Source organism: Rattus norvegicus, chromosome 7 (genome assembly GCF_036323735.1).
Source record: "Rattus norvegicus strain BN/NHsdMcwi chromosome 7, GRCr8, whole genome shotgun sequence".
Taxonomy (NCBI): domain Eukaryota; kingdom Metazoa; phylum Chordata; class Mammalia; order Rodentia; family Muridae; genus Rattus; species Rattus norvegicus.
Window position 1 is genome coordinate 11,924,818 of NC_086025.1, and position 25,679 is coordinate 11,950,496.

Here is a 25,679-nt window from a genome sequence, read left to right on the forward strand (position 1 = left end):
AGAGGGGGAAAAAAAAAAAAGAGATGACTTTCTATCACCAACCTCAGATTTTTTCTAGTTTTTAAAAAATTTTATGTGTGTGTTTTGCTTATGAGCATGAAAAGACAGGCATAAGTGCCTATTGCCTCTGATGCCTATGGAGGTCCGAAGAGGACATCAGATCCCCTGGAATTAAAAGCTACTGGTGGCTGTAGGTTAGCACGTGAGTGCTTAGAACTGAACCCTGATCTTCTGCAAGAACAAGTACTCTTAACCCTTCAGCCACCTCCTCAGACCCATTAACCTTATATAAAAATTAAACAAAATACATTATATTAAACTATCCAGTACAGTTATGCAAAACTAACTTTTATCAGGTTTTCTTTCTCTCTCTCAGATACATATATATGTAACTGTGAAACTTAAGCGCCCTCAACTTACATTTTTACCATTCTGACAAGAAAACAGCATGGTACTGTCTAGTTTGGTCTCTTTTATTACACCCTTAAATGTCAAGAAGGGAATGTAGAGATGGTTCAGTTGAGAAAAGCTCTAGCTTAGCAAAGCACAGGACTGAACTTCATTCTTTCTTTCAGATAGGTGAGGGAAAGAAGATGAATAACTACAGTTTCTTTAACGACTAAACTAAACCGACCTTGTCAGATATACATCCCACTACTAGGAAATCAGCTCCCTGAGAAAAATGACAATCATTTATCCACTGAAAGTAACCCAACAACAGCCACCCGAGAACCAAAGAAAGAAAACAGCCTGGAAGTGGTAGCCAACACCTTTAATCCCAGAGTTTGGGAGTCAGAAACAGGTGGGTATCTAAGTTCAAGGCCAGCTTGGTTTACAGACTGAGCTCCAGGACAGCCAGGCATACACACAAGAGAAGCCCTTTCTCAACCCCCCTCCATAAAAAAACCAACACCCCCCCCAAAAAAGAGAAGGGGGTTGGTTAATGTAGCTGGGATCTTGAGTAATGGAGTACTTACTAGTGATATGAAGGCAGAAAGATAAGTCATAAGACCATGTCACCCCACCCCCTGCCCCCAAAAGCCAACAAACAGCCAGCAAGCAAGCATATACAACATGAAGAGATCATGTAACACAGATGGGCTCAGAGGTTAAGAACACCGGTGGCTCTTCCAGAAGACCAGGGTCCAGTATCTACATGACAGCTCATATCTCTAACTCCTGTCTAATAGGATCTGCACTTCTTACCTCTGCAGGTACCAGGCTGACACATGCATACACACCTGGGGTACACAGACATATACATGGATGCAAAATACTCATACTTTAAAAAAGAAAAAAATAGGTCTTTATAAAAAATTTTTCCAGGCTGGAGAGATGGCTCAGTGCTCTTGCACTGATTGCTCTTCTAGAGGTCCTGAGTTCAATTCCCGGCAACCATCTATAATAGTAGCTGATGCCCTCTTCTGGTGTTTCTGAAGACAAGGACAGTGTATATTCATACACACGAATAATTAAAAAAAAACCAAAAAAACTGCTTAACATTCATAGACATAAATATTTTAATAAATGCACACATTTAGAAACTGAAAATAATTTTCAAGCTTACAATTTATACAATGTGTCACATGTTCAATCACAGAGACTAAAGGTCAATAAAAACAAAGCTCCAAACCAGACTTATTTGTTAAGCTCAGGCCAGAATTTTCTCTAAAACAAAAGTGGAGCATGGCTTGAGGAAGCAGAATTAACATGAGACTAAAAAAACCACCAGGCCAACCCACAACACACAAGTATCTTTACTAGAGATTTAATAAACACTTTAAAATGAAGCCAAGGTCTTTCATAAAGTATGTGAACCTTCTTCCCGCTTTAATTGGTCGATAAAGGTCTGTGATTGGGCAGTGGAGGGGAAAGGTGGGGCTGGAGGTTTGAGAGTGGAGGCAGGTAGAGAGGCAGAAGTGGATGAGAGGGGAAGGAAAGAGAATGCAAGCCAGATGGACTAGAATCACAGGCCAGGAGAAACCACAAGTAATAAAGGGTCTTACAGTTGAGGAATAAATTAGTATAGTGTTAGACCTGCCCAATCTAGATATATAGCTTATAATTATAATAACCAGATCGTGTGTTTTTTATATGAACTTATTGGAGTTGAAATCTCCAACAACACTTGTGTCTTCGGGAATAAGAAGGTGATAAAAATTCCTAGGCAGAGGAAGTGGCCCTACTGAACATCCTCACGTTTAGAGGAAAAAGCAACAATAAAAAGGACAAATCTGTCTCTGGAACTAAAACATGCAGCTGTCATGACCATAAGGTAGAAAAGGCTAATGAAAAGGCCACTTGGCATATAGCACCTATTTCTATGTCCAAGGTAAGCCATAGTAGTATTTAGATTCAAAACTATACTAATGCCAGGTGGTGATAGCGGTCATGCCTTTAATCCCTTTAATTTACTTGGAAGGCAGAGGCGTAGAGATCTCTGTGAGTTCCAGGCCAGCCTGGTCCACAGAAAAACCCATCTCGGGAGGAGGGGTGTAAGTGGGGTAACAACTGTACCCACACACACCTTACTTGTTATCTTTAACTATGGTGTGAACAAATAGATACCTGCTTTTCTATCACTATAGGCCAGTCTCAATTAACTACTCCCACTTAACTGGATGTTTCCACTTTTCCCAGTATGATCATTGATCATTAAGTGAAAAAGACATCTGATGGCTAATTATTACACTCTCTGTGAAAGACACAGGACAAAGCCCCTGAACAACATGCAACAAGACCAGGCATAGTGGCAGGTACCTAGAGTTCTCACTATTTAGAAGGCTGAGGCAGAACAATCATTTTAAGGCCAACCTGGGCAATATAATGGGACTCTGCCCACCCGCAAACATTCTATCAAACACTCCTTGCACAAGACGCCCCATCAGCAAGCCAGGCAGAGATTCAATGACCTCTGAATGTGTGATGCCCTCGCTCTGACATCTAAGAGTACAACTTATAAAGAAATGTCCACTAGCCAGGCAGTGGTGGCGCATGCCTTTAATACCAACACTGAAGAGGCAGAGACAGGTGGATCACTGTGAGCTTGAGGCCAGTCTAGTATACAAATGAAATTCCAGGACAGTCAGGGCTGTCATACATGGAAAGCCTGTCTCGAAAAACCAAAACCCTACAGGGGCAGGGCTCCCTACCTTCCTCCAGAGAACACTTAAAGCTATTCTCACTGCCTACATCTTTTTTTTTTTTTTAATACATTTCCCCCCCCCCCCCCCGGAGCTGAGGATCGAACCCAGGGCCTTCGCTCTACCACTGAGCTAAATCCCCAACCCCAACTGCTTACATCTTTAAACCTACCACACAATTCCAATCCATTCTATCTCTTCACAAATCACTCAGAGAAGACATGTTGTGGCACAAGTCACCAGCTCCCCTGCTGTCTGTTTGCCCACAGGAACACTTAGTGTGTGTGGGCACACATGGTTCTCTCTAAACAACCATTTTTGCACCAGAAGGCTTAGCTCAGCTCAGTGCTGCCGGGCTTCCTACCACAGTTATAAGTAGGTTGTGACCTAAGCAGGGATACAGGAAATTGTAGCTACAGTCTCATTCATTCATTCTCTCTCTCTCTCTCTCTCTCTCTCTCTCTCTCTCTCTCTCTCTCTGTGTGTGTGTGTGTGTGTGTGTGTCTGTGTGTCTGTGTATCTGTGTGAGCACGTGTGCTTGTGCTTATACTCGAGCACGCACAAAGCATGGTAGCCAGAGGACAACTGTCACATCTTTCTTTGGGATCAACCCACCTTGTGTGGTTGAGCTTTTTTGACACTATCTCTCACCAGCCTAAGGCTTGCCAAGTGGGCTAAGCTGACTGGCCAGCAAGTTCCAGAGAATCCCAGAGAATCCATGTGTCACCACTTCCCAATACTAAAATTACACATAGATGCTGCCTTGTCTAGACTTTTAATTTTTTTTTACATGGGTTCTCAGTTTCCACAAAGGCAAATCAAGCACTTTAGTGATTTATCTCCTTAGCTTCTTTCCCAGAAGGCAGGGTTGTGCTTTCACTTCTAAACTGCGTAACTATGATGAGGCAAACTGTAACATCGGGTGGGAATTAAGCCCTTGTACCTGCAAGCCAACAGTGCCCTACAAGGAGATTTACTGAGTTGTCCTAACTGTTTACCACACGTAGCAATTTTCCCAGTTAAGTGCCAACTTTCACTGAATATCCACATGCCTAAAGAATAAGGCTGTCTGTCCACAGATCAACAAGCAATTACTGATAGTCTACACTAAGACTTAAGGTTCACAGCTAACTGTATTCCAACTTCATGAGGATCTTGAACACAAAAGAATACAGGACCTTGGATTTATAACCAAACAAACAAGCTCATTAGTTACGACGACGACAACAACAACAAAAAACCCAGTCCATTTAGAATCTGTGTGACCCCTTTACCTGTACCTTAAATTGACACAAACGAAAGGCAAAACTTACAACATTTTAAAAGGCATTTTAAGTATTCAATAAGATTTATTTGATAAGGGGATGCATATGTTGCTTACTTGTAGAGGTCAGAGGACAACTTTTTGGTGTCAGTTCTCTCCTACTGAGTCCTAGAATCAAACTCAGGTCACCAGGCTTGATGGTAATAAAAGCACCTTTTTATAACTTTTTCAACAAAGAATATAGCTGGCATCAGAGCAGTGCTCTTGCCAAACACAAGGGAGAAGTTAATAAATTCACATACATTAATCAAAAGATACTCTAAGTGACACGCAGAAGGGCCACCAAACTTTACCCACAAAGATGTAATGCTCAAGATCTTTGTAATTGGGGTTGGGGATTTAGCTCGGCAGTAGAGCGCTTGCCTAGCAAGCGCAAGGCCCTGGGTTTGGTCCCCAGCTCCGAAAAAAAGAAAAAAAAAAAAAAAAGATCTTTGTAATTAAAGTCACAATGGCATTTCACATCCATCAAAATTAAACCTGTTGATCTATTGATAGAGAAAATGTAAATAAACATTTTAAAACTTGGCCAAGTCAAACTGCTAACAATTGTTTTGAAAATACTTGGTGGGGTTGGGGATTTGGCTCAGTGGTAGAGCGCTTGCCTAGCAACCGCAAGGCCCTGGGTTCAGTCCTCAGCTCCGAAAAAAAGAAAAAAAAAAAAAAAAGGAAAAAAAAAAAGAAAATACTTGGTAATTTTACAACAGCATCCCTACTGACCCATGCTGAGAAACTTGTACATCTTACATGTGGAATGCTCACGACAACACTACTCACTTTTTTAACAAGTCTGTATCTTTTTTACTAAGACTTAAGTACACTGTTGCTGTCTTCAGACACAGCAGAAGAGGGCATCGGATCTCATTACAGATGGTTGTGAGCCACCATGTGGTTGCCGGGACCATTAGAAGAGCCATCCGTGCTGTAGTCAGTATTCTAAACTACTGAGCCATCTCATCTCTCCAGTCCAACACTACTCTCTCAGTGTGCCTGTTCTGTACCCTCAATAAAAACAATTCTGATGGGGTTGGGGATTTAGCTGAGTGGTAGAGCGCTTGCCTAGCAAGCGCAAGGCCCTGGGTTCGGTCCCTAGCTCCGAAAAAAAGAACAAAAAAGAAGAAAAAAAAATCTGATGACAAATGTAGATAAATGTCTACAAAATAAATTGAATAAGCGCACACATGTGCACAAAAAAAAAAAAAAGGAAAAAAGTTCCAACACCTTGACTACATCATGCATATACAGGCATTCACACAGGCCACCGCAGTAACTGGTGTGTCACATGACAAGACTGAGAGACAGTATCCACCACCAACACAACTACTAGCTGGGTATAATGACACAAATCACTAATTCTAGCATCCAGAAAAACCATAGTAGGATAGTGAGTTTGACACTAGCCTAAGTTATATAAGGAGTTCCAAGCCAGTCTTGAGTACTACTACACAACACCTTTTGGACGGCTGTCTGGCGGTTCCCTGGGAACTACTTAAACACCAGTATTACAAAACCTATGCTTCTATCCATACATGTATACATCCAAAAGAAAAAGAAGCACATCTATACAAAACCAAAACACCTCATGTATGAAAATTGACAGCATTACTCAGAAATTACTCAGCAATACTCAGAATTGCTCAAAAAAAAATGAAACAATCCAAGTATCCATCAACTGATTTAAAAAGTGGTCTTTATTATATTATTGGAGGGGAGGCACTGAGGCACTTTTGAGAAACAATTTGTATAATGTAGCCCTCAATCCCAAGGCTCTATGATGGCCTTCTGAGGACTACTGTTTCATAAGCTTATCTACTGCTCAGTTCTCACATCCAGCACCTGGATGGTTCCTGGTGCTTAACTGCCCAATGAGCAGACATTTAAACACCAGAAAACTCTCCAAGCGTGCACAAGGTCCAATTCTACAACTTGGAAGCCATCTTGCATGAACCATCAGGTAAATCTTTCTTCTCATCTTGACTTCCGTTGCCTCCAAAGTAGAACTTCCAGCAGCATTTCTTAGTAGTATAGTTCAGTTTTAGTCCCGACTTGACCATTGTTCATATTCTCTCCATTCACAAGACTATGTGCCAAAATGGGTAGTCCTGCTCAAAGCTCCACTCACAAAATGGGGTTCAGGGTGAGCTGGGTGAGAGTCTCTGTTCTGAAAACTAAAGAAATAATACATAGCTAAGTACTAAATAATTTGTATGATAACAGGATGAATAGATGGGGTGAGGGCAAGAAAAGCCCTTCCAATGAAGCTGCATTTACTACCAGTGTTCTCATTCCAATCTGAGTCTGGCTTTCTCAAGCCAGGCTCTCATTTTTAACTTTAGAGTAAAGATGCAGCCATGCTCAATATTATTATCTTTGTCACCTTAAATGCTGGCCTTCTCTTCTCTCCCCAGAACCCTGGCACCTCTCACCAACTTCTGCAGGCAATATTGAAGATACTAGGTCTTGCTTACATCTCCCCTTGCATTAGCAGTATGCATCTCTTCCTGCCTTCAGGGCCATGTCCACAAGAAAACAGTGACAAGACTCTAAATTGAGGCCACTGTTTCTAAAGCCTGTCAAAGTAATTCACAACAGCACTAACTGAATTCTCCAGACTATTTCAAAGCCTCATTTATGCACAGGGTAGTATCTACCAGGCTAGATAACCCACTGAAGTTCTAGAAACTTGGAGAGTTACTAGATACGATAGCACACACCTGTAATTTCAGCACTCCTCTAAGTCAGAGGCAAAAGGATCACAGCAGGTCAAGGCCAGGCTGGTCTACACAGGGAGTTCCACACCAGCCAAGGATACAAACAAGATCTTCCCCATTTCACAATACAATAAACACAAAGTGAGAAATGGCTAGAGAAATGAATGAATGATTTACTAAGTTATTTGAGCAAGTGCACTGTGAAGTCCAAACTGGCCCAGGAAGAATGGGGTGTGTGGCTGGAAGGAATGAGAAATCACAGTAATGAAGCATGACAGTAGCCTGCCACAGAAACCAGGATCCACTAAGAAGGGAGTATGACTTTGGAGGCGGAGAAATAATTATGTTGCAGCAAATTATATTTTGATCATGAGTTAGTTTAAGAGTAAGTTTTGCCTGGAGCTTACTTAACCACTTCTACCATTTTCTCTGAACTAGGTTTTTCTTGACATATTCTTGAACCAAACTCTTACTTGAGTAGGTTACTGCTATCATTTTTTTTTTAATTTTTTTTCGGAGCTGGGGACCGAACCCAGGGCCTTGCGCTTGCCTAGCGCTTGCCTCTACCACTGAGCTAAATCCCCAACCCCACTGCTATCATTTTTTACAGTCAGGTAAGTTTTTAAAAGTAAAATGAGAAAAAGGAGGAGTGATGGTTCAGCAGTTAAAAGCACTTGGTCTTTGTAGAGTACCTGGATTCATTTCTAGCACCTACATGGGGCTCAATAAACACTTGTATCTCTAATTCCAGGGGGCCTGACACTCTCATCTGGCTTCCATGGTCACAAAGACACACAGAAATGCATGCAGACAAAATACCCATACAGAGCCTCTCTACCTCTGGCTGACCAGAAACTCGCTATATAAAGTAGGATGTAAACCCAAGGATATATGCCTCCCTCTACGTCCCAAGTGCTAGGAATAGGAATAAAGGTCTGTACTGCCACAGCTGACTACAAAATAACAAAAACAAAAAGAAGAAAAAAAGTACAATGAAAATTGCTCTATCTCCATACAGCCATGGCTACAGTACCTGCCCATCACATGCAAAGTCCTGGTCTCAATATCCAATAGCACCACCACCATCTAAAGGGGGGATGGGGATGGAGCTGGGGGTGGGGGAGTGAGCAGCCAGAAAAAACTCAGCATCTCATTAAGAAACTATACTGGGGGAGGGGGGTGAGGTCGGTAAGGGAGGGTGGATGGGGGGGGGTGGCCACTCTTATAGGGGAGGGGGTTTATGGACAGGAAACTGGGAAAGGGAATAACATTTGAAATGTAAATAAAGAAATATATCCAATTTAAAAACAAGGAAAAAAAAGTTATGCCTTTACACTAAGTATAATTAAGCTAAGAAATTCGAGTAATTAAAAGCTAAAAATAGTAAATGAAGGCAGGAAAAGTCACTAGTGCATACATACAGAAAATTACAAACCTTAGAAATTAGGGAAGGATAACAGAGTTTATAATAGACACTGCACTGTTCTTAATAGTAATGAGTTCTTTTCCATTCTAACCCAATTCTGCCCCAATTACAGAAGTATTAAGTTTATGGTATTATATTTCCTATTTCTTCCACTAGGCAGTGATGTGGGGAAGGAGAATAGAGTGACATCCCAAACAGAGCCTGGTATAGTGTGTTTGCATACCTCATGTGCTGTGCTTTCCCACAAAATGCCTCCTTTACCCTGTATGTTCAAGTACATGGCTCACCCACTGTCCTGTAACTCAGAGCAGGCACTAAGCCACATAAGACACCATAGCTATGCATATCTTCTAAACCTACCTATATTCGACACCACCAAATAAATCAACAGGTTGGCTAAGGCCATTAGGTTACTTTCTACAGCAAAGGCTCCATGACAATACCAAAACCCAGCAGAGATGTGGAAATCAGAAGTTAGGGCAGAGTTCTGAAAAAATGACCTTGGTTCATTTATAGATTATATTATACCACCCTGAAATTCTCCATCCCCGTTAAAGTATACAGGTGATAAAGTGAGGCACAGGGCACCCAGCTGCAGCAAGGCAACACTGTTGACACAGAGGTAACTTGAGGACTCTAGAAAACCCTCCCATGGACGTTTGAAAGGACAACTACGGAGTGCTCAGACTGATTTAGGGTCAAAAGTCTGTAAATCTTTACAAGTGCAGGATGTATATATAAGCCTCCAAAAAATATCTTAAAATAAAAAGAATTTATCACTGCAGAAGTAAACACAGTAAATCCATCCTAAATGTGGGTCTCTGTTTTTAAGGTCCATAGATTACATACTTTTTTTTTCTTAAAGAACCAGAACATTCTTCAAATTCTAAAAGGGCTCTCCAACCGTGCCTAGGCTTACTGATGCTTTAGCAAAAAGTATGACTGGTCTAATTCTTGGCCAATGGTCTTTTAATTTTGACAAATCTTTCAACAGCAAGAACCATAGGGAAATGACTGTTCTAATGGAGCTTATTTTGATAAAGAAATCTAAATAAATTGTAACACTAGAAGAATGGTAAGCAGAAGACTTTACAAAAGCTTGGTTATAGAAAAGTGTAGCCAATCATGAAACTGCAGTTGCTTCTTTCTACAAGCATGGAAGACAGAGTTAAAACATCTTTTAGCACACTGTCAATACTGTAAGTCTACTGAAACTTACCTATCTGGCTTCTCAACAAAAACTTCCTTCCAATTCTTTAACAGTGTATGCCTCTCACCCATGTTTCCTGGGGGTTACTTCCAGCCAAACTGAGAACCCTATATACCAGCAGCCTGAATCCTCCTGCCCACTTTGAGATTCAGCTTAACTCCTCCCTTGAGCAGAGTCTCCAAAAAAACCTCTGTACCCGTATAAAGTACAAACCATGTCTTTCACTTCTGCTACTAACAGACTTTTCTGATATTTTTAATCCCATTATCATCTTCATTTTAATTTTAAATCTCTTTGGGTTTTTCTGGCAGGAGGGGAAGAGGATAATATGGCACACTTGCTATGTAGCCGATGTATGCCGGGCTGTATGTTCATCATATGTTATCATATGTTATTCAGAGGTCCTGAGTTCAATTCCCAGCAACCACATGGTGGTTCACAACCATCTGTAATGGGAGCCGATGCCCACTTCTGGTGTGTCTGACGGCAGCTACAGTGTGCTCATATATGTGAAATAAATAAATCTTAAAAAAAAAAAAGACATGAGGAAAGTACTAAAAATAGAAGACAAGTAGCTTACCACACAGCACAACCCAGCACACATAGAATACATAAGCAGTCTATAAACACTTGCTTCCAAACACTTAGCAGGATCTTTACTACCTGCTTCCTCAGCCCTTACCACACACAAACTCCTACCAAGCACTGAGGACAAAGAACAGAAACTGCGTTTCACCTGCTGCTAGAAAGCATATCCAAGAACACACTTGGGTAAGTGGGAAAACAACAACACTAAGCAACACAAACTAATCAAAAAATAAAAACCAAAACCAGCAGTATGGTGATGCCACCTGGCCTTTAATCACAGCACTCAGAAGGAAGAGGCAGGTGGATATCAACTTCAAGGCCAGCCTGGTTTACAGAGTGAGTTCCAGGACAGCCAAGACTGAACAGAGAATCCAGTCTCCAAAACAACAACAAAGTCCCTGTCTAAAATTAAAAAGGAGAAGAGGGGAGAGAAGATAAGAGACATTTCAATAAATAAACTCAGGCAAAGGTTTTATGAACTAGCCTTAGAATGTATGATATTCTTTGTCCTATCTTAACCCGCTAATCCATTTTATGACCCACTGTTTGAAAAAAGATAAAGAATTACTGTTGGGTGAGGTGACTCAACACTTGTCCCTGCACTCAGAAAGCTACTGAAGCATTGACCAGTTAGATGCAAACCTGGGTTACAAAGATCACACCACAAACAAAAAAACAAACAAACAAACAAACAAACAAACAAACACACAGTCTTTCCCTCAATCTCCAGATTCTACAACCTAATCCTTTCACCCTATTTTATATACAAGAAACTGAGTCCTGGGAGATCACAGTAGCCTAAGGGCAGACAGCCTTATGCCCTGTATGACCACCCCACCCCACCACTGAACCACACGGACAGCCCCTATATTCCATGTGGTTCTCATTTCAACCACACAATGATGATCAGCTGCCAGAAAATACACTCTTCCTCAAAGTGAATGCCAACCATTTCACATAGAAAGTCCTCGAATTTAAGTCTCCTTTAACTAGTCCTCTTCCTGTTTTTTTTTTTTTTTTTTTTTACATCTGTAGTCTTGTCTCATTGCCTGAGGAAGGACAACTGGGGATACTAACCATACTCAAGGACAAAAGAATTACTAATTAGTATTTCTGGAAATTGCATAATACCAAGCCCAGCAATACCTCTCCCTTGGCACTATCTTCACAAGGTGCACAAGTCTCTTGATGTAACAGCAGCTAGAAACAAATAAGCAATTTCGACCTTGAGTGGAAACCAAGAAGAGTGGCCACTGCAAAGTAGAAAAGACCTGGACAAACAGTCCCAGTTCTTTCCAAAACAAATGCTACTGGTTTCCCCCTTTCACACCCAATGGATAGCAATACAGCACAGTAATAATACAGTAAGATGCACCCTCAAATTCAGCCACACATAAGAGTGCCATCCTTTTCCACATCAAGGTTTAGGATTATAAGCCATTTTATAAGTCAGAATTGTGGCTTACAGAGAGAACATGATTTGGACAGGAGTAGGTCTGAACCCTGACAGTGAGCTTGGCTATCTCCTTCTAGTACACAGTGCAACCCAACAAAGACCACTGTTTCCTGCAGCAAAGTTCCAGGGCCTTTGTACACAGGAAGGACTAACATGATTTTCTTTATGGAAGGAGGTGGGGGGTAAGACCATTTAGATGATACACCATTAACCCTAGCACTCAGGAGATGCAACATTTACTCAGTTTCTCTTACTTGGTCAATTGTTTTGTTTTTGTTTTGAGACAAAGTCTCAACTATGTAGCCTTGATTGGCCTGCAGACCAGGAAAGTCTTGAACTCAAGAGATCTGTCTCTGCCCACCTCATGAATTAAAGATGTGAACCACTACACCCAGCAATTTCTCTTAATTTGGGGTTAATGTTCAAATTATCTGGCCTATTTGTATTTTTAAAAATTATACATTTTGTTTGTTCATACAAACAAAATGGAATTTCCTAAGAAACTGGATCTTGTGGTCAAGACCCAAAATCCAAAAGCAAGACCCCAGCATAACATTGAGGAACTACATGTACCTACTTATTAGCCCATCCAATTGCCAGCTACATCCTACCAATCCCCTGCAGGGAACCAGAATACTCTCAACCATATCTGGACATCCATACAGTTTAAATGAGAGCCAAGAGGCAATGACGGTCTGGAGAAACGACCGTGCTGTGCCCTCACACTCCAGCAGCATTTTCTGGCTTTCATAAAGTCACATCACCAGAACTGCTTCTGCTGGATGGATCATTTCCCTAAACTCTAACAAGTATCTCAAAACAAATACCTTTATAAGTAGTACATTCAAGTAACCCCATTGTTCTGCCCTTAATCTCGCTATTGGTAAGATAGACAATTCCCACCTTTATATCATCTCCTACATTAGTGTCTACTGAAATTTGCTAGGTAGGAGGGAGACATAACACCCTTGGAAAGCACTTGGAGAAGAATAATGCTATCTATATCATCTGGTGACTTGCCTAGAAAATCAAGTCCTGCTCATTAGGGTACTTATTCCTAGCTGTGGACATACCCTATGCCTGCCTGGTATCCTCTTCCCACCTTTCTTTATCCTACATAATGCAAGCAGACAGCATATACCTTAAGAGGGTAGTGGAAGGCTGCAGAGATGGCCCAGCAGATAAGAGCACTGACTGCTCTTCCAGAGGTCCTGAGTTTCATTCCCGGCAATCACATGGTGGCTTAAAACCATCTGTAATGGGATCTGATGCCCTCTTCTGGAATCTGAAGACACAGTGTACTCATATAAAGTAAATAAATTAATTTAAAAAAAAAACAAAACACTGGATTGGTGACAAGATCTATGCCATACAAGACACTTATTTTAATACAAAATAGGCAGAGACAGGCTTCTTGAAGGGCAGGGACAAATGAGGAGAGACTGAAAGGCAGTAGCACCAGAATCAAGATGACACGCTCTAAAGTCTTAGGAGTAGAACAGCAAAACTGAGCTGTGACTGAATGACCAGAGGCTGGCTGCTTAGATCCCTAGAGTCACCATCCAAAAGCATTCAGATAGCAGGGGCTTCAGGACCAGGAGACTGGATTGGGGGTAGGGGCTTACTATGGGCAAGTGGGGAGTAAAAAGATCAAATGCCAAGAACATTTTCTTTTCTCAACAGCCTTGAGAACACATCTAAAAAAAGATATTTTGTGTTCACACAACTGTCATTTATGAAGAGAAAATGTTAAAACCTCACTTGTATAAATAAGATTGCTAAATTCTGCCAAAAGAAATGGAAATGAATGCAATCTTTCTAGAAGAGTAACTTACAGAAAAATTTCAAATACACATTTTCTGATCTAGTGGTCTTATTCCTAGAGATGAAAGAGAAAATCTGAAAACCACATCCAAAAATAGAAATTATGGTAGACTTACATGGTACTTTAAAGTACTTACTTTTTGAAATGCCCACCTGTATAGTAATTTGGTAAAACAAAAACTAGCCAGGCTCTGCTGGTGCATAGCAGTAATCCCAATAATTAGGAGGCAAAAACAGGGTTGATCATGGATTACAAAAGCATCCAGGGTTACTGAGGGCATTTGTCTCAAAAACAAAAATTCAACCAGAGCAGGTACTCAGTAGATCAAAGAGTTTTAGACCAGACAAGAGATTGCCAGAACCTACATAAAGGAGAAGAACCAAATCTAAAAAGTTGTCCTCTGGCTTTCACTTGTGCACCAAAACTCACATATTCTCTCACAATTATAAATAAATACAGGGGTTGGGGATTTAGCTCAGTGGTAGAGCACTTGCCTAGCAAGCACAAGGCCCTGGGTTCGGTCCCCAGCTCCGAAAAAAAGAAAAAATAAATAAATACATACATACTATACATACATACATACAAACTCCACAGAGCGAGGGCTATAGGTCAGTGGTAAAGTACCTGACTAGTGTGTGCAAGTTCTACAGACACCCACTCCTAACAGAGTCCAATTCAATTATGCTATAAAAGTATAGGTAAAACAACTGAAAAGAAACAAAGATAGGATTAAAAGATAAATTGGGGGGGGGGGGTTTTAGTTTTCTTCAAAACAGGATCTCTGTGTAGCCGTGGCTGTGCTCAAACTCAGAGATCTGCCTATCTAGTACCTTCCAAGTACTAGAACTAAAGGCGTAAGTGTACCATCATCGCCCAGCAAAAGAACTTTCAACCTTAAAAACATCTTAAACTTAACTTTCCAAATTCTTTAAATGACCACATATTACTATTGTTCAGATAAAATGAAAAATGATGTGGTGTGGTGGTACACACCTTTAATTACAACACTTAGAAGACAGAGGCAAACAGTAAGTGGCTAGCGGGGTCTGCACAGTGAGACAAATGTTACAAAAAAGTGAAATAAAGGGCAAGTCAAAGCTGTAGCAGTTACAGCACTGGAGTAAGCACCTGGCGAGTGTCTGTGAAGCCCTAGATTCCATATTCCCTTGGGCGTGGAGTTGAAGAGAGGTGTATGTCTACACTGTTTTAAACCTAACACTAGACACTCTCTCATCAATTTATTCAGAATAAGATATGTTCTGTGGTGTACCTTGGGAGATGCACATACAGGTTTTATTAAGATTGGCATGCTGTTTAGATTGGGAGAAAAAAAAATCTTCAAAAATAAAAGCTGCCAGGTGTGGCGGCACACACCTTTAATCCTAGCATTCAGGAGGCAGAGGCAGGACTTCAAGGCCAGCCTGGTCTATAAAGGGAATCCAAAACAGCCAGGACTACACAGAGAACTCCTGTCTCAAAACATATGAATGGATGAATGGATGGATGGATGAATAGCTGGGTAGTGATAGCACAACACATTATCCTAGCACTTGGGAGGCCAAGGCAGGCAGACCTCTGTGAGTTTGAAGCAAGCCTGGCCTATGGAGTTGAGTTCCAGGATTGCTACGGCTCTCCAGAGAAATCCTGTCTTAAAAAACTGAAACAGCAAAGGAAAAAGGCCAAACAGAACCGGCTCAGCAGTTAAGAACACTTGTTGACCTTACAGAGGACCAAGGATTAACCAATCCCAGCACCCACACAACCATCCTTACTTAACCCCAGGCCTGAATGTAGTACACAGATATATACAGGTAAAACATACATGCACATAAAATTAGTATACTCTATACATACTTCACACACGCAGGCAGACACACACATATGCCCAAATAAATTTAAGAATACAAAATGTGGGGCTGGAAGTGGTGGTGCTCAAGTTTAATCCCAGCACTCAAAAGCAGAGACAGGCAGATCTCTGTGACTTTAGGCCAGCCTGATGTAAATGAAGAGTTTTCCAGGACAACCAGAACCACCTAGTCTGAAAAAGCAAAACTAAAAAGGGGTAAATTTTGGCTACTTCTTCCAGACTTTCACCTATATACACACGGGTATCACACTGATGTACAAGCACTTACATTCTTGGACTTCCGAATCTCAAATGTTATTTCATTTCAACACTATGATACAAGCACTAGAAAGGCAATGCAGTTGGTCTCTGCAGGGCTGGGAACACAGCTCAGATGGTACGGTGCTTGCTTAACATGAGCAAAGCCTAGTATATGATCCCCAGCACTATATAAATGATGGTGGTGCACACTTATAATTCCAACATTCAGGTAGAGACAGGAGGACCTTGGCTATGTGAGACCCAGTCAGTCTCAACACCCTCCACTGAAAAACAAAAACAAAAAATAAAAATAAAAAACACCAAAACAGTCTCTGTACATCTTCAAAATAATGAAAAAGATTACCATCTGACCTATCAAATCACTCCTAAAGATCTGGCCCATAAAATTCATCCATATCCACATAAATACTTGTATACAAACTTTTTTGCTTATAAACAGAGCCTCAAAATGTAGCCCAGGCTGGTCACCAATTCTCTACCCTGTCCCTGACTCCGAAGAGCCACCATAACTGACCTTGTATAGAAGTGTTTATAGGCTGGGGATTTAGCTCAGTGGTAGAGCGCTTACCTAGGAAGCGCAAGGCCCTGGGTTCAGTCCCCAGCTCCAAAAAAAAAAAAAAAAAAAGAAGTGTTTATAAGGAGCACTATTCCCTCCCTCCCAAAAGTGAAAACTATTATTCAAGCCCACGATTTTATCCATTAAGACTTAATAAATAGGACAGGCTGTGGTGGTGTACACTTTTTTTTTCTTTTTTTTTTTTTTCTTTTTGGAGCTGGGGACCGAACCCAGGGCCTTGCACTCGCTAGGCAAGCGCTCTTTCGCTGAGCTAAATCCCCAACCCTGGTTGTGTGGTGGTGTACACTTTTAATCCTAGCACTTGGCTGAGAGGCAGTTAGATCTCTATGACTTGAAGACAACCTGGTCTGCACAGCTAGTTCCAGAACAGTCAAGGTTACACAGAGAAACTGGGGGGGTGGGGGGGGGGACCAGAACAAACAAAAGAATGAATGAATAGGGTTGGAGAGATGGCTCAGTGGTTAAGAGCACTGACTGCTCTTCCAGAGGTCCTGAGTTCAAATCCCAGCAACCACATGGTGGCTCACAACCATCTGTAATGAAATCTGATGCCCTCTTCTGGTGTGTCTGAAGACAGCTGCAGGGGCTGGGGATTTAGCTCAGTGGTAGAGCGCTTGCCTAGGAAGCACAAGGCCCTGGGTTCGGTCCCCAGCTCTGAAAAAAAGAACCACCAAAAAAAAAAAAAAAAAAAAAAGACAGCTGCAGTGTACTTACATATAATAAATAAATCTTTAAAAAAAAGAATGAATGAATAAATAGAAAGTAACACATGCTATGAAAGAAAATAAAGTAGTGACTGAGGATGAATGAACATAATCTAAAAGCACACTTAATGAAAGAAGACAGAGAGTAAAGGTTAAAGTATCTGGAAAGAATCCGTGTACAGAATAGATTATAGTTTCTAGGGGAGGGTAGAGTAGCTTCCAGAATCACAGTTTCTTTGTGACTGATTACAATTAATTACAGTGATGGATGCACAATTCTGTGGCCACACTAAAATTTGATATACTTTATTGTGTAAATTATGTATCACAAAGCTATTCTTTAAAATAAAAGACATCTGATAAAATTTTACAGGTAACAACCTCAGATTACACAAAATTTTACTCAAACACTTGGAATACCAAAATTAAATCATTATAGAAATTGAGGGATGAATTACAGAAATGTATACTTATACATGAAATCATAATAAAAAATGTGTCCAACATTTTCTAAAGTAGCCAGTATTTTACTAGCAACATGAAAGTTCTGTTTATAAAAAAAGGGGGGGAAGGGTGGCTGGAGAGAGATGGCTCAGTGGTTAAGAGCACTGACTGCTCTTCCAGAGGTCCTGAGTTCAAATTCCAGCAACCACATGGTGGCTCACAACCATCTATAATGGGGTCTGATGCCCTCTTCTGGTGTGTCTGAGGACAGCTACAGTGAACTCATATATAATAAATAAATCTTTAAAAAAAAAAAAAAAAAGGTAGCAGGGCAGGAGGTGCGTATCTTTAATCCCAGCACTGGTGAGGCAGAAACAGGTTGATCTCTGAGTCTGAGGCCAGCCTGGACTACACAGCTAGTACTAGGACAAAAAAGTCCTGTCGACAGACATGAAAAATGCTGCCCATACACATTTAGTACCCACTTCATCTCCCTTTTAAAATACTTTCTACAGGTCAGGGTTGAAACAGCCCACACCCACTCACCACATTTGCAAACTGCTAAATAGGAAAGAAAGTCGAAGCAGTACACTTAAGCAACTGTGTGCCACACTGCTCAGACTCACTAAGTTTACCATAATTACTAGAGACTTCAATGTTATTATCTTAGTTAAAACTTACTTATAGGGGCTGGGGATTTAGCTCAGTGGTAGAGCGCTTACCTAGGAAGCGCAAGGCCCTGGGTTCGATCCCCAGCTCCGAAAAAAAAGAACCAAAAAAAAAAAAAACCTTACTTATAAATCACAGTATTGTTTTAATAAACTTGCATTCAGTACTATGTACGGCAAATTCTTGTCCAATTGCTAAGATGTCCTTTTAGGTACCAAGTCCACAATACAGAACAAGAAAAGCAAAGCCAAACAAACAAGCTCTTGTAGAACTTAAAAAATCTGCTACATGTGCATACCACATGTACTAAGTGAAATAGCAGCAAAAGGATTTTCTCACAACTCTCACTTTGCAAATGTCCAGTGTTTCTTACTAGAGTAAAAACCACAAGGACTTATCAGATAGTACTAGCAAGGGTTTTTGTTTGGTAGGTTGGTTGTTTTTTAGCTTTTCTTGTTATCTCCATGTAGCCCTGGCTATCCAGCAACTTGCTCTGTAGATCAGGCTGGCCTCAAAAGATCCCTCTGCTTCCAGAGTACTAGGGAGTAAGGGCCAAAGTCACCACACCCAGCTCCATTAGCAATTTTCAATGACAAACATTCCTTCTTGAGCACAGAATCAGTGGGTGGCCCAGGTTATTCTAGAACTGGAGATCCTCCTGCCTCTCTAGCTGCTGAGTGCTGCGACTAAAAGGCTATGATACCATGCCCTTCTTTCCAACCAACAGTGTCAATCTCACAAGTTCATTCAAACTTAGACATCATAATTTTAACTTTTATTTTGCATGTGTGTACACTGTGCCTGCATGGGAGAAGGAAGTTATAAGACAGTGTCAGTTCCCCAAGAGCTGAAGTTACAGGTCATTCCCTGTACACTGCCACTGTAGTACTCTGGAAGAGCAGCTGAGCCATCCTTCCAAACCCTAAACAGCAAACATAACCACAGAGACCATAACAGTGGCTTGTTGAAACTGACTGCCCAAAATGGCTTTTCTTTAAAAACGACTCCAAGCAGGACACTGTGGCCCCCAGCACTTGGGAGGCTGAGACAGGACGACTGCCAAGTTTGTGGATAGCCTGGACTCAACCTTGTCCCAAAACACTGTCTCCAGTCACAAGAGAGAACTCACGTAACTGTAACTGCAGTTCTTGCTGAGGACCCAGGTTCTGGTCCCAGCATTCTCATAGCTACTCACAACCATGTGTAACTCTAGTTCAGAAGGATCTGAGGCCCTCTTCTGGTCTCCAAAGGCAGAATATATATGGTGCACAAATATTACTAAAAATAATCTCCAATCTACAGAATTTCTAACTCTTAAGTCATTCAGTAGCCTGAATTGTATAACTTGAAAATACTGCCTTGGTCTGTATTTCTAAAAGGGAAAGTGTAATTTGGTACAAAGATCACAAAAACTGGCTCAAAAGGATTATCTTTTGGAAACAAAGTCTAAATTCCTTTAAACAATTCAATAATTTAGTGGAAATTTTACTTAGTGTTCTAAGGTTCTCCAGCAATCTTTAGATAATTCCCTCCCCTTACATCCCTCCAAACTAGACACACATTCAGAACATTCAAACTGCCCCAGTCATTTTTGTATCCTAGCTTTCTCTCATCAGTAGGCAAGATCCCTTATCTTTAGCAATTTGCATGTGCAGAATGCTACAAGATAGAAGAGGTTTACTTCCAATTAAGACCAACTAATACCACTTAAAAAAACTTGAGTCCTTAAATACTTTATCAGCTACCAAAGATGTGACAGAAATATTTGGGGCTTTTCCTTCTAGATTTGATTAATTCAATTCGAAGTATTTGACAGTGTTACCTTCTCCAACCTTCCTGATTGAAGCTTTGGTTACCTATAAATAACCTCCGTCGAAATATCATTCCCCATCCAAATTAAAGTGAAAACAATGTTCTTATAAATTATTGCAAAGCCCATAAAACAGAGTGCCATCTAAAGACTTCTTCAAATTGTTAACACGTCCACAATTCCTTTTAAATTTTGTGCATGACATTCTTTACAACTTCTAACTCTACCAATTCCAGGGACTAACAATTTAGGAAAGTTGACATCTCCATACATAAAAATTTTTCAACTTTTTACTATTGCATGGAGGAGCACACTGACTTAGAAGTACACTGCAAGTTGGCTTTTAGTAACCAGGGATTATTAATACCCCCCTTGATGGTAAGAAAACACATTTCGATCCTCAAGAGGGCTGCTGCAAAAGATCACTAGCATCCAACATGTATACACACACAGAAAATAATCTCACCAGATTTCGAAAAGCATAAACAAGTAAACAAGCAGGCTAAAACACTTTAATAAAAAAACCAAAAAACAAAAAAACCTTGTCTTGAGTAACAGGGAGGTCAGCCACTAAGCAGAAGCACATGACTCATCCACCAGCCTGAGCAAAAGTATTCACACTGTCCACTACACAACGTGGGATTTCCCATCTCCAACCTAGCTCGGCCTCGGGGGCATCTCGTTTAAATGTTATTTCCGTGTTTGTGTGTGTGTTGGGGGGGGTCATTTTGCTGAATCACAACTCCCCAACATCCCCACCCTTGCCTGACACACTCCTGCAAGTAAGAAGCCATTGCAAGGAACGTCAGCAAGCAGAGATCCTTCAAAACAAAGCACCCAAAGAGTGGGCTTCCAGGGTGCAAGTGAGTGGGTGGGTCGAGAGGGACTCCTGGTCCTTCGTCACCCTTCCTGTCCCCTGGGTCCCGCCTGGAGCAGGCGTGTGGTGGAAGCCCTCTCCCTGTGGACAAGATCTTCTACCTCTTTCTAGGCAGAGCTCCAGGGACAGCCGGAAAGGTGAGACTATGGAAGCGGGAACTCGCTATCCCAGCACTGGCAGGAGGACCCAGCTGACGGAAGGAGAGCGCGCCAGGGCAAAACGCGCAGGAACGGCCCGCCCCAAGGGGGAACCGCAAGCAGAGAGACCAGCAGTACCCGCGGCCAGCATCCCGGGCCCGGACTTACACGGGCCGGGCGCGCACCGCAGATCCCGCGGCAGCAGCTTCCTCCTCCTCCTCCTCCTCACTTGACAAAATGGCGGCGGCAGGAAGTGCCGGGAGCTTGGCCCGCCCCCCGCCCGCCCCCGGCCTCCCGTCCCGCCGCCCAGCGCGCCCGCGCCCCCGGTCCCGTTCCCTGCTGCAGCCCGCGCCAAGGGGGACAGCGGCGGCCGCAACCGCCCCGATACTTAGTCCACGAGCCCACCCGGCCGCCGCCGCACCAACGGCGCGGGCGGCCCCGGCAGAGCGCGAGCAGCAGCAGGCTCCGGGCCCACGAAACTGCGGCCTCCCCACCCCCGCGCCGCGCCGATGGCGTAGGTGGTGGCGCACCGGCTCCATTACGCAATGCAGGTTACGCGGGCCGCGCCGTGGGGCCCCCGGCAGCCCGCCTCGCGGCCGCGAAGGACACCGGTCCTCACCTGAGACGCTAGGCCGCACGCCGCCGCACGCTGTCCGGGACGCCTGCGCCAAGCCGGGGCCCGTCCGCCGCGCCTGCTGCGCCGCTGCGCTCACAGGCCCCGCTTGCCTGCGGGCACCGCCGGCAGCCGCCGCCGCCGCCGCCGCAGCCGCCGCCGCCACTGCTTCGGTTCCTCGGCTGCGGGAGAGCAGAACAAACAGCCCTGCCGCCGCCGCCAGCGCACTGATGTCATCACGCACGCTGCGCGCGCGGCCCCGCGTCATCGCCGCCGCCCGGCGTGCGCGTCCCGTCGGTCCTCCCAGGACCAGAGAACTTCGCTAGAGCCCGCGGCGGTTGTAGCGGTGAAGGCGGGAGACCGAAACTCCCGAGTGGGGACTTAGGGGGCTCTTGAGCACAATCGAGGGTCTCTGCGGACTGAGGGATGAGGCTGTGTACCCGGCAAACAGAAGATCAAGAGAAGAGAGCCCTCAATACAAGAGGAGTCAGTCTTCAGGGCCACCAGAAAACAGAGCTTTTTGGAGGAAGCCGACACGCAGATCCAGGGAAGGAACCTTGCAGATGAATGGGGATGGTCACATGGAAGGAAGAAAGAAGAGAAAAGATCTTAAGCCTAAAACAAACATCCAAAAACTTAAGTGATCGGATGACAAACTGAAAAGAGCAGATGGCGGAGACCTCAAAGACAGATGATAGAAGAACGTTAAGGTCGGGGGATTGTGGTTAGTAGTACTGCAGTGTGAACTGACAGTTGCTGAAAGTACATTCACTACACTCGACTTAAAGAATCAACTTAAGGAAGATATACCTCGTATCACTGTATCGATATATCTGAAAAAGGAGTAAGCCAGGGATTTTTCTTTTTCAGAGCAGGATTTTAAGAATTCTTAACCTTCTTGCCTCAACCTTCCAAGTAACGAGATTACGTGTGTTCACCACACCCAGACCTTCATGACTGGCCTCTGTAGATCTGAGGACTGATCAGTACTGATCTCTAAGCCTAGGGCACTCTCCTTGTCCTCCAGATTAACTTTAATTCTTTTTTTTTTTTTTTTTTTTTGGTTCTTTTTTTTTCGGAGCTGGGGACCGAACCCAGGGCCTTGCGCTTCCTAGGTAAGCGCTCTACCACTGAGCTAAATCCCCAGCCCCAACTTTAATTCTTGAAGACTTAAATCAGCTCTCAGCATACTCTGAACTAGGTATGTGACCCCTTCGGGGGTTGCAAAACATCCCAACCTGGAATACAGAAGATCTTTGAGATTTTTCGAGACATTGTTTCTCTGTATAGCTCTGGCTATCCTAAAACCTGTAGATCAGGCTGGCTTTGAACTCAGATCTGTCTTTCTCTGCCTTTTGAGTACTGGGATTAAAGGTACGCCCTACCACCGCCCAGTGAAAAAAATTATAATTTTTTTAAATTAGAATTTTTAAGGTTCTCCTTACAAATATATATATTTCAGCACTAAGAAGGCTGATAGGAGAAAGAAAAAAGTTGGCTGAGGCAGAAGGATCATAGGTTGAAAGGCAGACCTCCCTGCATAGTGAGACTGACAAAAACAAATGGGTTGGTGAGATGGCTCCAGTGTATCCTCCGGCACTTGCTGCCATTTCTGATCACCTGAATTCAATCCCTGGAACTGGCCCTCTGACTTTCCAACATAAATAGTCTTTTTTTTTTAAAAAAAAAAAAAAAAGCAACACAAGAAAGAACAAAAATATTCCCTGCCATTGTGTTTTCCTCATGATTAACCAACAGTAAATCATTGGTAGATTCTAAGCCAAGTAAAAATTAAATTTTACCTTTAGTTATGATAATTATGAGAAACAATTAGTTACAAGAAATAAAGAAGGGCTGGAGAGATGGCTCAGTGGTTAAGAGCACCAGACTGCTCTTCCAGAGGTCATGAGTTCAATTCCCAGCAACCACATGGTGGCTCACAACCATCTGTAAGGAGATCCGATGCCCTCTTCTGGTGTATCTGAAGACAGCTACAGTATATATAATAAACAAATAAATCTTTAAAAAAAAAAAAAGAAAGAAATTGTAACATTTGTTAAAGCCTCTAACCTTGGGTTGCAGACCATTGAAACTCAAAATATCTTCCAATTTTGCATGTTCTTTACAATAGACGCTCAGAAGGGGGAAATTACCAGTAAGCCTTTATAATTCCGGGAACAACCCGAATTTTCTTTTTTTTTTCAATTTTTTTTTTCAATTTTTTTTTTTCCGGAGCTGGGCACTGAACCCAGGACCTTGCGCTTCCTAGGCAAGCGCTCTACCACTGAGCTAAATCCCAACCCCCCTGAATTTTCAAGCTTGATGATATCCCTGACACTTGGTGGAAGGTGAGAAACAACTCTTCAAAGTTGGCCCTGACCTCCACAAGCTTGTGTAGTCTACACACAAAATGAGTCCATGTAATACCTTTTGAAATTAAAAATAGTCTGACCTATAGGTGCATGCCTTTCATCCCAGCACTTGGGAAGTAGAAACATCCAGATCTTTTTGAGTTCAAGGCCGTCCCCTTCCACGTAGGGAGTGTCACGCTAGGCAGAGCTACATACTGAGACCTTTTCTCAAGACTTTTTTGTTGTTTTTTGTTTGTCCGTTTGACACGGTGTCTCCCTATGTAGCCCTGACTATCCTGGAACTCACTATGTAGACCAGCTGACCTTACAGAGATCCACCTGCCTCTGCCTCTGCCTCTGCCTCTCCAGCACCACAGGGCTGGGCTTAGTATGTTATGGTTAAAGGAACCACATAGTATCAGCTCTAAGCTGAATTGACCCTACCCCCACTTCTCTTGTGTTACTAATTTAATTTACTAGTGTTACAGGCAACAAACGCTTTTGAAAATAATTTGGAGCTGCCGGTTTGCAAGGCTTAATAAAATCTGACTCCCCACCCCCAGGGTAAAAATAGAATACTACTGAGAAATACAAAATGCCAATTTATACCCTGGTGTGGTGGTGCCTGCCTTTAATCCCAACACTCTGGAGGCAGAGGCAGACAGATCTTTGAGTTCAAGGCCAGCTTGGTCTGTAGAGAAAATGCCAGGCAGCCAAGGCTATGCAGAAAAACCCTGTCTCAAACAAACAACAAAAAAGGCAACTTAGAAAGGAAAGGAAAGGAATGTAGCAAGCGCTAGGATGAAATGCTATAATGCTATGTAGAAGTTTTTCATTTGTTTGGTTTCTTTGCTTTTTTTTTTTTTTTTTTGGATACCAGGTTGCTCTATGGCCCTGGCTGTCTCTGCAATCCAGGCTAGACTCCAATTCAGAGATCTCCGCCTTGAAGTTTCATTTTATTAGTCATACTTCTTAGAAATTCAATCCAGAGGCTGAAGAGATGACTCATCGGTTAAGAGCACTGACTTCGGGGCTGGGGATTTAGCTCAGTGGTAGAGCGCTTGCCTAGCAAGTGGAAGGCCCTGGGTTCGGTCCCCAGCTCCTGCTCTTCAGAGGTCCTGAGTTCAATTCCCAGCAACCACATGGTGGCTCACAACCATCTGTAATGAGATCTGATGTTCTCTCCTGGTGTCCGAAGACAGCGACCCTGTACTCACATACATGAAATAGATAAAATAAGCCTTGTTAAAAAGGGGAGGGGCTTACAACTCTACAAACAAAAGTTTAAAAAAGAGAAAACTTCAATCCAGTCAGAAGAGACACAGTAAGTAGCTCTTGAGGCAGCGTCTCAGAACTCCTTTGACAATGTCCGTCTGTCTTCTGTAATCTACTGAACACAAGTCTTAAGTTTGCGTATGAATGTGTGCTGAAGTGAAGTATACACAAGTCCATGTATATAGGCTTCCAGACCAGCGGACAGCTAATAGGAGTCCATTCCACCATCAGTTTGTTGGCTGAGCTAACTCCTGATACTATTTATTTAATTTTGAAGTACTAGTGATTGAACCCAGAGCCTTGAACAAGTCAGGCAAGTGTTCTACCACCAAAATAGACTCCCCAACTGCACAATTTTTAAAGTTTTATTTTATTATTGGTTATATTATTTATTTTGGTTTGATGTTTATCCCA

At 42.5% G+C, this 25,679-nt stretch overlaps 1 protein-coding gene across 8 annotated transcripts in view; it reads right to left on the reverse strand.

Annotated features, from left to right (window-relative positions):
- Positions 1-21,758, reverse strand: part of Brd4 (bromodomain containing 4) — a 79,579-nt gene extending 57,821 nt beyond the window's left edge. For 4 of the 8 annotated variants that reach the window (XM_063263751.1, XM_008765171.4, XM_017594916.3 and 1 more), the window contains exon 1: positions 21,195-21,334. The gene's annotated coding sequence lies outside the window, so the exon portion shown is untranslated. Of the gene's footprint in view, positions 1-12,996; positions 13,141-20,990; positions 21,175-21,194; positions 21,335-21,645 lie in introns of those variants that run through there. The other 4 variants (NM_001100903.1, XM_006241073.5, XM_063263752.1 and 1 more) reach the window with 4 other exon arrangements.
- Between the last annotated feature and the right edge of the window lie 3,921 nt (positions 21,759-25,679).